This window comes from Chiroxiphia lanceolata, chromosome 1 (genome assembly GCF_009829145.1).
Source record: "Chiroxiphia lanceolata isolate bChiLan1 chromosome 1, bChiLan1.pri, whole genome shotgun sequence".
Lineage (NCBI taxonomy): Eukaryota > Metazoa > Chordata > Aves > Passeriformes > Pipridae > Chiroxiphia > Chiroxiphia lanceolata.
Genome location: NC_045637.1, coordinates 122,476,674 through 122,492,789, shown reverse-complemented (window position 1 = coordinate 122,492,789; position 16,116 = coordinate 122,476,674). Strand labels below are relative to the sequence as shown.

The window sequence follows — 16,116 nt, the reverse complement described above, 5'->3', positions numbered from 1 at the left end:
AACATATATTTCATAAACAGTAAATGACTTGGGGTCCAAGTCCTTCTTTAAAGGAAGTTGATGGGACCTTTACCATTGCCTTCTGTTCAATGGCAATTCAACCATGGATGTGCAATAATGAAAATCCAGTATGGAAAGGCTTCACTGTTTTGAGCAGACATTGTAAGCATTAAATTAGATAATGGAGAAAATAAACAATGGAGGTTTGTCTGACTCTGAAGTCAGGTATCTGGAAGTAGAGTCAGTCAAAAGTAAGCTCTTGCTTTGAAACTCACCTAGTTGGTAGGGGCAGGGCTCTTAAGTGATGGTTGTTTAATTATGGTGACAAAGAAAGGGTAAGATGTTCCCATCATATATAGCTTTCAGGTAAAAAGAAGTATTTTGACATGTGTAACTTTTAATATGCAAATAAATCCACTGAAGTTAATGTAAGGATAACATTCACGATTCTTGCATGTGTATGTGTACCTCAGTCATCCTCTGAGTGGAATCTTAGAGTACATGGTGCCAAAATCATTGTCTTAGATAGCTAGTTTGTTAATATTTTGACATGAATCAGAGTACAGTGGCCTGGACTGCACTAGTAATGCCATGAAACCATAATCTATTCCAGTCCTCTTCAAGGTGATGCAGTTTTCTTCTCTACTTTGCTTTAAAATAAAGAATAACACTTCATACAGCTCTTGCTATGGCATTTAATTAAAAGATAATTGCTTACAGTCTCAATGGAATTTGCATCCAGATCTGTAAATGACCATATGGCACTTTATGATAGAATATCCTGGGCCAGACTGGTTGGTATGATCTAGCTGCCCATGTTCTTTTAACAATGCAAAGCAGTCATAAACTCACCTTAAGTGGCTGCTTAAGTCAGGTTTACAGCCACCCTGAGTGACTGCACTGCTCAAGTCACCTCTTGCACTACATAGCAGGTTGTTTAAAATGCATTGTTGAAATGACAAGCTTGATGGGAAATAGTGTTGTCTTCTACTTGGTGTAACCTAAAGAGTAATAATAATTGAAGCTGCTACTGACTAGAATTATTCCGATAGAAGCAAATGTTTTGATTGCTGTCCTGTTCAGCAATTAAGCACAAACTACAATAACAGTCAAAAACCATTTACCTGAAATGGTTCAGTGGTGGAGTTGCGGTGCTAGGTTAAAGGTTGGACTTGACCTTAAAGGTCTTTTCCAACCTGAATAATTCTATGACTCTATGATTCTGTGAAAATTGGACTATTTATTGTTCACTAAGTAAATCTTAGATTAAAATCAGGAAAATAGGTGATGCTGTGAAAATTTTTTAATAGATTAAACTAAAGAATATAGAAGATCCAGAAGCTGAAAATGAAAAAGTATGATAGAAGTCCATCTTAATGGTTCTTGATTTGTGTGAGTTGACGAAGTTACATCTGTGGTCTGTTGTACAACACAAAGAGAGCAGGAAAAGAGCATTTTAAATACAGCTGTGTTTTTCTATAGTCACTTTCATAATAGTTCCTCAAAGTATGCTTTCAGAGAAACAACAAATATGAATATTTCATATAAATCCACAAAAAAATGTACCTATCTATTGTTGCATAATACAAAATCTCTGCTTATGCACACTCCTCTAGCCATTGAACAGTCTGGTGGTCTGAAGGAATTTGATGTATTAATTTCATTCTGTTTGCAGTGGGGACATCCAGAACTGCAGCCATTTAGCAAACAAATGAATATACAGAAGAATTAAAACATATTAAATACTCATATATGTGTTTAACTGCAAGTATATGACTAATCTTTTTGAATCCAGAGGCAGCAAGGCATACATCTTTAGCAGGTACTTAAGAATTTTGTTAAATGGAGATCATACAGCATTAGTTCCTTTACTGGAGTATTATATAGTGTAATTGTCACAGGGATTATGATCCAGGGAGCAGGAGAGCAGTGCTGCAGTCACACTGCCTGCCTTGTGTGCTCTCACTTCATTCACCATGTAGCAGTGTGTCTGTCCTCCATGAACTGTTTGGACCATCTATAGGCACCTGTAGGATAGACCTTAGAGGAAATATATGATGACACCCATGAGTTGTCAAAGTTGACCTTACACTGGAAATGAGAAAATCTTGACTAAATGGAAATTAGGGAGAAAAAAAAGGAATTTAGAGCTGGGGGGGACACTGCAGGTAGAAGCAGCACTGAAGTTTTTGTGCTGTATTTCACGGTACGGAGCAACTTCCATCCCTGTACGCAAGTCAGAGTGCAGCCTGCACCAGATCAGGGCTAAGCTGGCACTGTTGCTACTGCCGGATCAATACATACCTGGTGGCTGCTGCTATTGAATGGACTCAAATGCCTTGTAAAACAGAGCAGATATACAAGCACCAGGTTGAATCAATGAAGGTGTTGCCTGTTGTTCATGGACCTTGGATCCTGGCATAACCAGGGAGCTAACGCTGCAAAGGTAGAGTGAAGTCAGTTTTCTAGAGAAAAGTTACATCATAATTTACAAAGTAACCTTTACATGGTGAGGAAAAGGATTTTTCACAGAGACAAAAGGCAAGAACTTGGATCTCATTCTGAAACTTTCCATTTTTTATACCTCTGTCTGCATTTAAATTAAATAGAGGGACACATCTGCAGCCAACAAAATTAGGTAAAAGCTACGCAGAGATTTCATTGAAATCGAATCCATATATTACCTCATAGGAACAGTTGTCCAGAGTTAATTTCCAGGTTAATAGGCTGTTACTGCCATTTTCAAATAAAGTAATTAAAAGTAATATTCTTGTACTGATAAGGATGATCATACTGCATTGAATTGTCAGCTTATTTTGTTCAGTGTTCTCTGTCAAAGAGCATCTAGTACAAATTACTTTAGGCCAGGGTGGAAGAAGTCTGCCTAGAGAAAAAAAAAAAGACTTCTTTGAAGCAAAAGGTAGATTTTTAATTAAATTTTGAAATAATGAACTTTACTTCTTAACTTGTGAGGTATGTGAAAAGTGTTTCTATCTAAATGTACTTTTAACAGTTTTTCTGAACTGAAAAGCAGAGGTGAAATGAGGTGTTAATCATAAATAGACATGATTTCCCGTACATGTTGAATGCTCTCCATTATGCAAGCGTAATACATTAAGCTTTTTGTGGAAACTCACAGAATATTCCCAGTTCTTTACTTCAAGAAGATCTGTACTATATACGCAAAAATCTGATTGAGGAGAAACAATGTAATTTGTCACGGGGAATTATCATAACATGTGAGCTAGAAAACTTGATTTTCCCTTTGTAAAATAGCATAACTGTAACATATGTCCTGCTCCAATTAGACACTGTCTTTTTTAGGTTATCATCATGTCAGCCTGCACTTATGAAAGCAACTTTGACGAATCTGAGGCAAATTTAAAAGCAAAGGAGATATTAGCCTTAGAATTTAGCAGGTGACATTAGTTTGGCAGAGAGGATATTTTTTGTCTGTTTGAGGAAGAGAAAGCACTAAGCAAATCCCTCTTATTCATGCTACTTCGATGGATAAATGCCTATGCATTTTACAACAGCAAAACAACCATAGTCTACTTTGAGGGACTTACTAGACTAGAGCAATGCAAAGTTTCTTACTTGACATTGTTTTTGTCAGATGAAATCTCCAAACTAGCTATTTTTCTAGGGTGACTGATCTAGCAGAAGAGCTTGTAATTGTCAGTGTCCTGGAAAAGTTTTACCGAACAGGGTGAGTTGATTTCACCTGCATTCGGTCATCAGTCATGGGCCACGCAGGGAATCCTGACCTGGGAATGTACCTCATAATGATGAGATCCTGATGTTTCTGTGTCTTTATGGATCTACAATACAGATTTGCAGTACAGCAAGAGGGAGTCAGTTCCTGACATTCCTGTTCACAGGCCTCCAGACAGTCTTTGGATTTATGAGACTCATTGCTTCAATATCCCCTGTGTCAGTAAACCTTTTCATCCCTGAGAAAACACCTGCGGCTTATGTTTAATCCTTAAGACCTGTGAAAGTTTTGACATGTGCCTTTACTTTGAAAGGTATAAAAAATGATCTTGCAGTACAGCCTTCCCAGTCACTGGCATATATTCACCAAGTGGGGCAACATAAATAAAAAAGTGGCAAAGGTCTCTGTTGATTTCAGTCATTCTAGGATATAAAATTCTTGATAAAATGAATCCTCTGGGATCTGATTCAAAGACTCAGATGCAAAATGCACCCTTTAGAGAGTTCTGGGTCCAGGCCATGCCAAGCAAACTTAATTGTAAAGCCAGACAAAGCACTGCTGATTTAAAGCACATACTTCCTTGCTCAGTGGTACGGGGGAAGGACATAAGGGAGTGGACTTCCCAGTTCCAGTGAAGTTGTGTTTGAAGTGCACAGGGTACTTTGGGGTTGTGCTCTACACAAGTAGTGGCATTCCTTCATCCCCAAAGGCCAGCTCAAGACCTGTGCTCTTCTCACTTCTCACATCAAACTTGTTTTGACCGTGTAAATTGCAGGTTTGTCTTCAGACAGGTTTTTGCCGGAGGAACGTGATGTTGCTGAGAAGGATGTAAACTGTCCTCTGCTCCACACAAAGCCTCAAGAGCACATGAGAAGCACAAAGTAGTACTTCTTGCTGTCAGCAAGTGACACTTTGCCTTTCAGACTGAAGTTTTTAATTAAAATGGACATTTCTGGCCTGAATATTGGCAGCCACAAGACTGCTGAAATGTGACGTCATTTATGACTCCAGCATCAAGGAGTTCACTGTCCATGGTTGTAAAACAGATTCCAGTCTTGATTTGATATCGATTTAACAGTCAGCATAAGTTTGCCCTTTAATATTAAACAAAATATGTCAGACCAAAGCATTAAGAGTATTCTTCTTTTGGGTTTCTCCATGGATATTACCTCCAGTTCTTCCAAGCAGTGATGTCTGGCATCAGACCCCTGTCCTGCAACACCACTTCTCTGGAGCAGCACTTTCTGCTATCCTGCACTGCCTCGTACAGTAATCTCCTCACTAGTTTTTTCCACCTAACACAGACTAACGCCATTTCTGCTAGAAATCTTCTGTTACAGTAATTGCCAAAAATTGGCAAATCCAAGCTGTATTTCTTTCTGCAGATGCTGCTAATTTCTAATGCTGTGCTCAACCCTTCCTCTCCAGCTATCCCTGTTCTAATGGCTTTAGTCTACTCTTGCAAGTCTCATTTATTTTCTTGCTTCTTTTTGACACGGGTGATACAACACATTACCTCTGATTTGTCTGCCTCCTCTCCCCATGTTTCTGATATTCATGAAGAAGACGTTCACTTTTCCAGCTCTGTTTTGCCCCTCAGTGAGCTACACTCAGAGACTCACATCAATGTCTCTTTTAATGGAAGTCTCTTATTCCCATACCTGAATTTAATCTCTCATATACTTCTTCCTGGATTTAACTGTAATTCTCCTACCATCTCTTGTTCCTTTGTTTAAAAAAGAGAACAAACCCATGCAATAACTTTTGGGTTCTGAGACATCAGGAGGGACCTGGCCTTTTCAGAAAAACAGTCAGTCCCATCAAAACTCCAGAATTACACTTTAGACAGCTCTTCTGACATCAAGTGAGGTCAGTTTTGATAACTTACTGTCATTGTGAGCTAAAATATCCTGATAGCAGTATATAAAATTTTTCTGTCAATACCACCTCCAAGCCTAAATCCTTAGCAATAGAGGCAACACTGTGATTTAACACAGAGCTTGAGTATCTCCTCTCTATACTTTTCTCTGAGAGACTGTTTTGGTATAGTTGAGGAGGAAAGGATCATTTCTTTTAATTGTAAGCATGTGACGGGAAAATTTGTATTCATACTGTATTGTGCAGCTGTTGGGATGGGGAGACTCCTGGGATATGTGATACATTTTGAATGTTTTTTAATTCTAGTTTTTCATTAAATATTGGAGCTACTGAAAATACAAGATAATATTATGGTACACCTATAATATAAATGGAAGTAAACAGATGCATTAGCAATATGCTTATCTACTTAAACATATCTTGCCCTTGTATATGTCCATCCTTGCTACCATTTCCTTTTGTTTGCCACAGGGAACTAGGATTAATTTGATCAGACATTTTAAATCCAGGCTTGGTCAATAATGCTGGCTTTCTGAACACAAGAAGTAGTTGTCTCTGTGTCACCGTGCAGAAGCTTATGGATGAGAAATGTGTAAACTCCACTTTGGTCCTCTGCTTATCCTCCTTATGAAGCCAAAGGTGGAAGCAGCTGTTTTGTGATATTTTCCTGCCATATGTGTAACATATCTTGGAAGTGAAGTTGACTTCAAATAAAAGCTTTGTGAAAATTGGTTGCTTTTTACTGGTCATGGTGGAAAACATGGAAGTGGCAAAGAAACAGTACAGTCAGACACAGACAGGAACTGTTAGTTTGCAAAATTATTTCTACATTAATTCCCCCTGTGTCAATACTACAGAAAAATCCCTGCTGGTAGTTGCAGTACAGGGGTTTCAACTACAGCAGTCAAGAAAGACAAATGTCACTCTCAACCCAGACAAGGTTTAAATATAGCTAGATGAATCAGGCTTCTGTTTTTAGATCTTGATGCCCTGAAGTGATACCTAACCCCCACTCCCTGCAAGCAAACAGGGCATCATTTGATTCTTCCACATCAACTACATATTCTCCAACTGGTAAATAAGTTTAATTTTGTCCTACGATTACACAAAGTAAACTACCCAAAAGCACTGACATTTCCATCGTCTTAGATGATGACAGCCCATGATTTACATGCAGCAGTGTAGTTCTGAGGGATCTTGCAACCAGCTGAAAATAAAGGTTTAATGATTGAATTATATATTCTCTCTCTGTGATAGAAAATAAGACAACTGACTTGGCTATCAGACAGATTACATAAGCCCAAGCTAAGTGGTAGAATAAAAATGAGTGATATTCCTTCTAGACTTAAATGCAGCACTAAGTAATATGCCCTTGAATTCAGCATAAAGCAATTTCCCCCTCTTTGGTAACAGCTAGGGGGCATTCTGAATGCAAATAGAGTCAGCTTTGCATTTTTAATATTTCTTATATACATAATTCACTGCCGCAGTTTAGAAACGTTATTGCTACCTCTTCTGTACATTTAAATTATTTTGCACCTCTGAACTTTCATATTAACTTTAATGTCAGCTCTTAAAGTGTATTTAGTACAGGCGAGTTTGTGCTCATGGCTCTTGAAATTCACAGATTGAACAAATATGCATCCAGGCACAAATGTACTGTACAGTTTAACCTGTGTCATTTCACTGGGGTGTGGGAGGTTTCATTGACTGCACATATAGTTATACGAAAGCCCTGAAAATCAGTAGGTAACAAATGGAAGCAAACCAAGAGCAATTGGTATTATATCACATTTATGTGAGATCCGCTCTGCATATATGACCACGAGTATAATGAAGATTTTAGCTGGTCAGTAGGAAACAATGTTTTTTTTTAAAGTAGCTTTCAAAAGAATAAAAGTTATGGATGGAAGATGATATCCACAATGGAAGGAATACATCCCCTCAATAATATGGAATTAATGAATGCATTCCTTAAAGCCAGGAAGCATGAGATGATTCTGAGCGAGGTTTACTTCACTGCATGTTTCAGAAGAGAGAAGTGGTTGTGACAATCTTCTCTGGCCATGAATGCTCCTGAAATTTTTCACTGCAGAGGAATAGAGACAAAGATTTACAGCATCTTGTTTGACTCATTAAACTTCCTCAATTACAAGCTGACATTGTCAACTACTTGAAACCACAGATCTCAGGGATGTGATGGCTTTGCTCAGGGTGATGGCTTTGCTCATCTCTGGTCCAAATGTTTTTGAGGGCATAGATCTGTCTGTCTTTTACTCCCTCCATGAAGGAAATGGTGCCAGAAACATCCTCTCTATTGGTCCCACCTCTCCTGCAGCCCATCAGGGCAGGCAGGTGGGGATCCAGTTATGTTCCTTCTGTGGGAAGAAACATCTTCCCTGTATGACAACCTGAGATGGAAAGTGAATGGAGTCATCACATCTTCTGATCCACCTCATCCCTACCAGACCAGTGTGGTCACACAGGAAAATATATGGCAACCTGTACCGAGTGTTTCCCTGGATGCCTCTCCTAAGGGTGGCAAAAATGAATCTGGACTGAGCCAACTACAGTGTTTTGAGTGCTGACAACTGTACAGTCAATGTGACTGGTACTTAGATTACAAACTGCCTTCTAACTAAAAGAGACTACAAATGAAAAATATGGCCAAATTCTCTAGGTTTGATTCTACTGATTGTTTGTCAAAGCAGATGAAAATCAAGACTGCTGCCTCCTGCATTGCAATCAATAATACATGTCCTACCTCTAATTCCCCATCAATTTATGCCAATGTAAGCTTGATGGGATGATGGAAAATCTACCCCCAGCGTGCACAGATTTTGAGTACTTTACACAGGCTGCTGTAGCTCTGCAAAGCCAATGCAGAGGCCATAATAGGGATGACAGTCACAGGGATGCTGGCAAAAGCCTGGAAGTGTCACCAAAGCTGGTGACTTCTGTTACTGAAAAGGAGGTTGCTTCTGGGCTAATTGTGCCCTGGCAGGCAGCAGCTTAGAGCCCAATCCTGTATATTTTCCACTGAATGGGTAGTGGGGTCAGTTTAATTTCAGTTTAATTTCTCTCCTCTCATCTGAAATAGTTGCTACTGATGAAGTTACAGTAGGAAATAAAATGAGCTCAGGGTTTACACTGAGGTTACTGGGCAGCCATGAGAGTCAATAAGACAGTGAGATCAGGGCTCTGCAAAGCTGGTCTAGCTGAGACCAGGACTTGGGATATGTATGAAAATGCATTACTTTTCATCAGTGAAAAGCACTGCTTTCATCAGTGCCCAGCGCTCCCAGCAATGCCCAGTGCAGTAAATGGGGAACCACAACTGGAGCAGTGCAAACAGCTCAGGGTGCAGTCAGGGATCCACCTGAGAAGCATCTAGGGCTGCCTGTGTTCCCATCCTTCTGCAGCGAATTACTGCCCTTGAAGTGGGGTGTTGTCACTGGGCCTGCAACTGCTCCAGGTAAATGAAATAGGTTCATTTTGATCACCCCAAGGACCCCTGTCATTTAACTGTGCCTGCAGCTATTCACCCTATTTGATGCAATAGGTAGGGTAGCTAACTTAGTAATTGTAGCAGCTGTTCCGCAAACAAATACCTGACTTGAGCCTAATGTTTTGGTTTGCTGGACAAACCAAATGAAGAATTGAATTTGGATTGAATCAGAGGTTACTATTATTACTTTAAATGGCAAAACAAATATCCTCCTTCAACCTCTGCCCTTATAAAATAGATCTATTTAACACAAAATACCCAACCTTAGATTCAAAAAGAACAACTTAACAAAATTGTAGTTCATTTTGTGGCCCTTATAAGAGAAAACCTTGGGCTAGATTCATGCTGACTACCCAGAGGCTTAGCGGTTAGAACACTTCTCCAAAATGGGAAATCTGAATTCAGATCTGCTCCTCTCCCTGAAGGCAGTCACAGTTCCCTGTCCTCAAGGAAAGCCTTCACCACCTGCAGTGCTATAAGGCATGGAGATAAAAGGCTGTATGGCATTTTGAGTGGGCTGGGATGGGGAACATGACTGGTGTCTTTAGCTGATGCTACTCTCTTTGAATAAATTGTTGAAAACAGTCCATGTCTATCACCTTTATGTGAATATGTTATCCATCAACCCAGAGAGTTGTGTGCTAATATATTTGGAGGGACATCTTTCAGTGTATGCGCTGTATAAGAATAAAATTGCTCAGCTGAAGATTCATGTGAAAACCTGGGCAAATCACTCAACTTCTTTGTTAGAATTGGTTAAAATAACTTCACTTGATTTTGCAGGAATTTTGAGGATAAGTTACTAGTGTGGGCAATACTCAATGCAAATTTTGCTGTAAATAACAGTGCACTCTTATTATTTAGTATGTTCTTTTGTAAAGGGGCTTGTAACATAGCACATGTGTCTTATTGTACTAATAGCCACTGTGTTGAGTCACAGAAAAGCTTGTATTTGTGCAGCTGTTAAGTCCCCCTTTGTCCATGACTCCTCATTTCCCTCTGCTCTAGAAAAAGCTGGAATTCTTCAAAGAGTGACCTCCTCGGGCACCACCTCTACTCTTATTTATTTCTCGATTCTGCTGTCATTCATTACATTAAAGGTTAGGGAGAAATAACTTTTACCTTCTGTTCTAATTGATGAATGATGTGTTAACTAATCAGAAAGCTTTTCTATAGCCACCATTAAAGCAACAGATGTATGTGGCTCGGGAGAGATTTGTTGAACAGCTTCAACCTGTGCAGAGGATAAATGTGTGGTGACATCATTATACCTTGCCAAATAGAAATTATATCATTCTTTCTTTTTCATTACTGATGGTTGATTTATTTCTATGGTTTTCATTTTCATGAGATCCATTCATTGCCTCTAAAGTTAAAACCTTTAAAAATTGCAATACATGACTAAACTAGTTATAATAATTTGCACATGATCTTCAGCATGTTGTCTTCTGAGGTTTTCTCCTGGAAGTTACTTTTAATAGAACAGTACTATGATGTGCAGTATGGTAAGACAAAAAGAAATATTTGAAATTCACACTTGGGTTCATTTTTCAGCTTGCCACAAAAACAGCACGTAAGGAGTCAGAGGACTCAGCACACAGGAGTTAGGATGTGATTATAAAGCATCTCCATTGGTTGCTGAAGGATTTTATTTTTGCAGTGAACTTGAGGCCTTGGAAGAGAGACAGTTGTTCTGCACAGCAGTTCTGTACCATAATAAACAAGAAAATGTTCCCCTCTCACCCATATCTCCCCAGTATATTTTGAGCTCTTACCTTGTTTGATTGCATTTTTCATATAGTCACTGAGATGGATCAGAATTTCCCTGAAAATTTCAGTTATTACTGAAGGTTGCATTTTTTCCACTTTTATTGCAGCGTACAAATCAGAAGCTAAAAATAAAGTGTGCATCTGTTTGGATAATCTATTTCCCCAGAACAGATTAAAATGACAGAATAAATCTTCGGTGTTCTTGGAAGAGCTTTGAATGCATTACAACAAGAGATGAAAACAAGGTGAGTTTTGCTTGGCCAGGACCTCAATGAGGGAATTAAGCTGATGCTGTGTCAGGGCAAAGTTGGCAAGATAAAATAGGGGTCACTAGCATGTACTACAGAAGTATAAACAGAAGATTAAAGGTGACATTTCTGCCAGAAGGCCTTTATGTACAGTGGGGAAAAAAGAGATCAAGGTTAGTTAGAAAAGAAAGTCAGGAAGACAAAACTCATATAGAAGATCTCATGGGTGCGAGCAGGGTTTCCCTGTCCATGGCAACAACTTGGAAAGCAAGGGCTGATTAAGTGCTCATCTTTGTACCCTGGAGTAGGGGTAGGCAAGACATGGATAACGTGCGCTAGCAAGTTCTCTGCTTCTTCAGATTCCAGGCAGGAGCTTTTAGGCTGAAACTTCTCTGTACAAGAAAACTTTAAAAAAAATAAAAGAGACCCTGAACATGTGAGCTGATCCTTAGCAAAGCTGATGAGCTAATCCCAGCATGCAATCCATTTTGAAGGGATACATGGTCCAGGAACAAGCTAGTGGCTGCCTCTGCTAATGATGCCACCAGCATCACTGCTGCTCCTGCCAGGAGTAGTAACAGGAAAATAACAGTGCAGTACTCCTGTTCAGGAGATTCTTTGTTGAAATTTAATGTAAATAAGTGTCTATGTATTGTTTTAGGAGTCAAATTTTAGCATTCCTCTTGCTGTCAACCAGCCTTTAAAATGGTAAATTATCCTAAGTGCAAGAAAAGGAATGAAGATGCAATTTAATGTAAATATAGAAAGTTTAAGTGCTATCACTAAACTACAACTAAATCCACTTTGGAAAAAGCTGTGCTTAGCTTCACAAGAAGCAATGCATTTGCTTCAGGAACAGCAGTAAAAAAATTAGTGGTGTTTTTACAAGAGAACTGGGAGCAGATGATCATTCAAGTCCCTTCTGGCCCTAAAATCTGTGAATCTAGGAAATGATGCCTCATTTTACAATCTAAGTCATTAAAAACACACTTTCATTATTGAAGTAATGACATTTCTTGGAAACGTGGTTACGATCTGCTAAGATGATATACCAGATGATCAGTGTTTTACTGAAATTCATGAAAAGAACAGTGTTTGTTACGGGCATTCTTCTTTTTTAATATTTCCACAAGCTCATTAGAGCTCTAAAATATAGAAAACCACTCAGTGTTATATTATAAAAAGTGACCAAAGTAGGTCTTTGTGTTACTCCTCTTCCCCATAAGAGCAAGGAAGGCATGAGGCAGTCACAAAGGGAGAGGTATGTCTGAGGATCAGAGTCACATATATACACCTGAATAACATGTGCAAAAGGAATTTAGTGGGTGGAGAAGGGGAAGAAAGGTGCTAAGCATTAACTAGTACTTTTAAATCATCTTAGACATATTTCAAAATACTTTTCAATGTTTTCTCAGTACTGGGATCATTCCCATCATACAACTTTCTGACTGGAGTTCACATCCTTACCCTCCACCCAATAAGGAGATCTTGGGGCACAGCTGGATTTCAAAAAAGGGTATTTCCTAACCTTATGGATTGTACTGGGCCAGACTACTCTCTTCTATTACATGCTTTTTTGTTTTGCTGGGTAAGACTGAAAGATGCTCTAAAAACTTCAGGAACAACTTACAAAGATACTGCTCAATTCCTGTGAGCTATAAGTGTGTGCTTGCAACAGAAAACATAGGCAGGCACTGTCTTTATTTTTATCTCTTTCAGTGCCTAATCTAAGGAAGACGGACCAATTTAACTTGAATTTCTTGATGGTGCTGTAAAACATGACCAAGTAAACACATCTGATGAGCCTCCTGATGAGCTCCAGTGTTGGCACTGCAAACTAGCATTTACCTTCCTATGCATGAGGCTGTACTGGCAGAAAACTCTTCTTCACATTGGCACTTCTGGGTAAATAATAAGCTCAACCAGAGAGGATGAATAAAAGAAGAAAGTAATTTTTCATCCTGAATGAGTACAAGGTAGGACTGAAGTACATGAAACAATTTGTTAGAGAAAGGGGTTCAGTAGAAACTTCTGGTTTTGATGAGCTGTCTCTCTAAAGAACTGGATATACTTTAACAGTATCATTTCTGATTTATCTGCTGTTACCAGATAAATTTTCTTCTAGGGGGAAGAGCAGAATTCTCTTTATTTAATGTACCATGTCTGGAATGTGGACTAGATTCAGCTACATGTCGCTTATAATTATTTATGTAACTTATTAATCACTGGGCTGTCACTCAGCTGTTTATAAAACACAAAAGAACACTTGGAGCCTGAAAAATTACATTTTTCCTCCCCTACACCTCCCCAAAGGCCTCTTTGCACTTCTGAGGAGACCTCCATTTAAATTAAAATCTCTTGCCCAGTCTAAGTAGCAAGGAACTCTGTAATGATAATTTAAAGAACATGCTTGTACTTTGTGCTTGGCAATTGAAAGATTTGCTTTAAGGTGCCATAAACCTTTCTTTTCAACTTTCTGGCCAATGTCCTTGGCTCTTCATTTAGATTTTTTCCCAAAATAGGTCACAGGTAGGGTCCCCCTCCTGCCTGCTCAGCAACCTGTTTTCCCCATACTCAACATTTGGAAAACCGCAGCATCTCTCAGATTGCTACTCGTGTATTGTGCCTGCTTGAAAGTGACCAGTGCATACAAAAGTTAAGATACTTATAAATAGACATGCTCACATGTACTCACACCCCTGTTTCATACATCTCATTTCCCTCCTACCCCCCTCTGTGGAAAGTTTATCTGTGTGGCTTAGTGCAGCTCTCTCCTGAGCTCCTGTGCAGGATAGCTCACAGCTTGTCTTTCAGGAGAAAGTACTATCCCAGTTCACAGAGACCAACATCCGGGCTTGTAAGTGGTGTACAGAAGAGCAATGATTCCATTCAGCTGAATTACATTTAAAATTTGATTATGAATGGCATCTTTGAGGCAGGCTATTCATCATTCGAGTTCTATGTGGGTCCTAATGTCTTGAAGCTTCATAAAGGCAATTCATTAAACAGCTTTAGCCATTCCAGGATGTGACTCAGCGGGCTGGTAAAAAACAGTGGATGGCACCCCACTGCTGGCCAGGCATTCCTGCATTCTCCTGTCAGGCTGCAGTATACTGGCAAGGTGCTTGTCCTTTCTGTGCCTCAGTTCAGCCAGTGGTGGAAAGGTTTTACCTGCCTTCTCAGTGATTTGGTGGGCTGATTAGCAACATGTCTTCAATTCTTGCATGAAAGGCTCTGCATTAATCCATGCCACAATTTGCTTTGTTTGCTTTTACCATTAAAATTGCTTGTTTCCCCCAAAGATCTGCCATCTGTCACTGTTCATCTTTTACATTTTTTTTCTCCACATTGTTTTTGTTCAGCAAACACCAATGCCTGACTAATCCTATTTCGCATTATCAGCCTTTGGAAGTGCACTGAGGTTGGGGAAGTTGCACAGTCTTGCCCCTGGCTGGATTCCCTGGGATCCGAGAGCTCACCCTGTAGCCTTGCTCTCACTGCAGCCACTAATAACATCTCGGGGTTTTTCCTTCAAAGGGGTTTCCCCGTCTTAAAAAAAAAAAAAAAAAAAAAAAAAAAAAATTCTGTGTGCCCCACACTGCCATAATCTGCAGGATGTAACATAGAATTGTAGGAGGGAGAGGCAGAGAGATGAAACGTTGTGTGGGTGGATGCAGGCAGCTGAGGGGGACTGCTCTGTGCTCTCTGCTTGGGTAATGATATGGTATCCTTGGGTATCTTTGTCTGCACTTGACAAAGGAAAGGGGCAGACCTTGGGTGACAGCTGGGATGTACAGCTGTGAGGCGCAAGCCAGTGTCTGAGTAGCCAGTTGCAAATGATTTTTGTGTTTTCATAATCCTTGTGAGTAATATCCTGTCAAAGTCTCATCAAAAATTATTAGTCCCTCCATAAACTGGTACTTCAATATGTAAACTTGCCTTGTAATTAATTCTATGAGCTATGTCCCTGGCACCATAGAGCTCTTATTTCATTTTAGGGGCATAATTGATTAGGCTTCCTGTAGCTGTGATGTAGACCAAGGATGTTGCCACCAAACAAGGAGTTATTTGTGACAGCTCATTTGTGTGGAGATATCTACTGTTTGCCAACATTAAGCATACACATAAGGCAAAGTAAAATATTTTGTATTGCTACTGCTGTGCACTGTTTGAAGTTAAAAAAGCGAATGGAAAAACAAAGAGATTATCTAATTATACAGCCAGATTAGTACAGTTAATTATGATATATTTGTAGAGTATCTTTTATTCTCCATTGTAAAGGTTTTTGTTCTCCACTACATTCCTTTGAAGATGCTTGCCTCAGTATAGCATCAGACAACGTTCCTGTCTGGGCAACTAGATTTTGCATTGCTAAAATTTCCTTCTGTTTCAATTGTGTCAGATGCTTTTCTCTACTTCCCACAACTATTATGGCACAATGAAGTCTCTCTCTCTCAGATGTGTCTTTTAACAAATACAGAGTCCATCTTGATGCCAATCGTTTAGTAATAGGTTTTCCCTTCTTTTCTCTCCCTGTTCAATATTTGAGTGAATGTTACCTGAGAGAAATATGTTGGACACACAGGTCGTATTAGCTTAATTTATGGCTAGCATAAATGAGGCAGTATTTCCTGTGGGGTAAGGTCAAAAGGGCATTGTTTTCTATTAATTAAAAACAGGCCCATATAGGACAATGCACGAAAGTAATAAAGACATAACGCGTATTTGTGTGGCCATAAAGAAAAGGAGCAGGGTTATTCATAAACCACCAATCATAGCTGCAGTCTCTCCCTGACCCTGACAACTGAAGCAAAAAAAGAAAATGTGCTATTTTATTGTTTCCATACCTTGCTTATGTGAGCTAGGGAAGTGAGCTGAAGGTCTGAGAGAGACAAGTCCTCGCTTGCTGCAGCCCCTTAAAGCCTGTAAGCACAAAGTTGAAATTAAAAGTGTCTGATGCTTGCTGCCTCTCCAGGGGAAGCTATGTATGGCTGAAT

At 39.4% G+C, this 16,116-nt stretch overlaps 1 long non-coding RNA gene across 1 annotated transcript; it reads right to left on the bottom strand.

Annotated features, from left to right (window-relative positions):
* Nucleotides 1-912: 912 nt before the first annotated feature.
* On the bottom strand, nucleotides 913-2,852 carry LOC116795583. The gene is made up of 3 exons (XR_004360092.1): nucleotides 2,685-2,852; nucleotides 2,305-2,438; nucleotides 913-1,001 (listed from the first exon to the last, which is right to left on the bottom strand). It is a non-coding gene; the product is annotated as an uncharacterized LOC116795583 (long non-coding RNA).
* Between the last annotated feature and the right edge of the window lie 13,264 nt (nucleotides 2,853-16,116).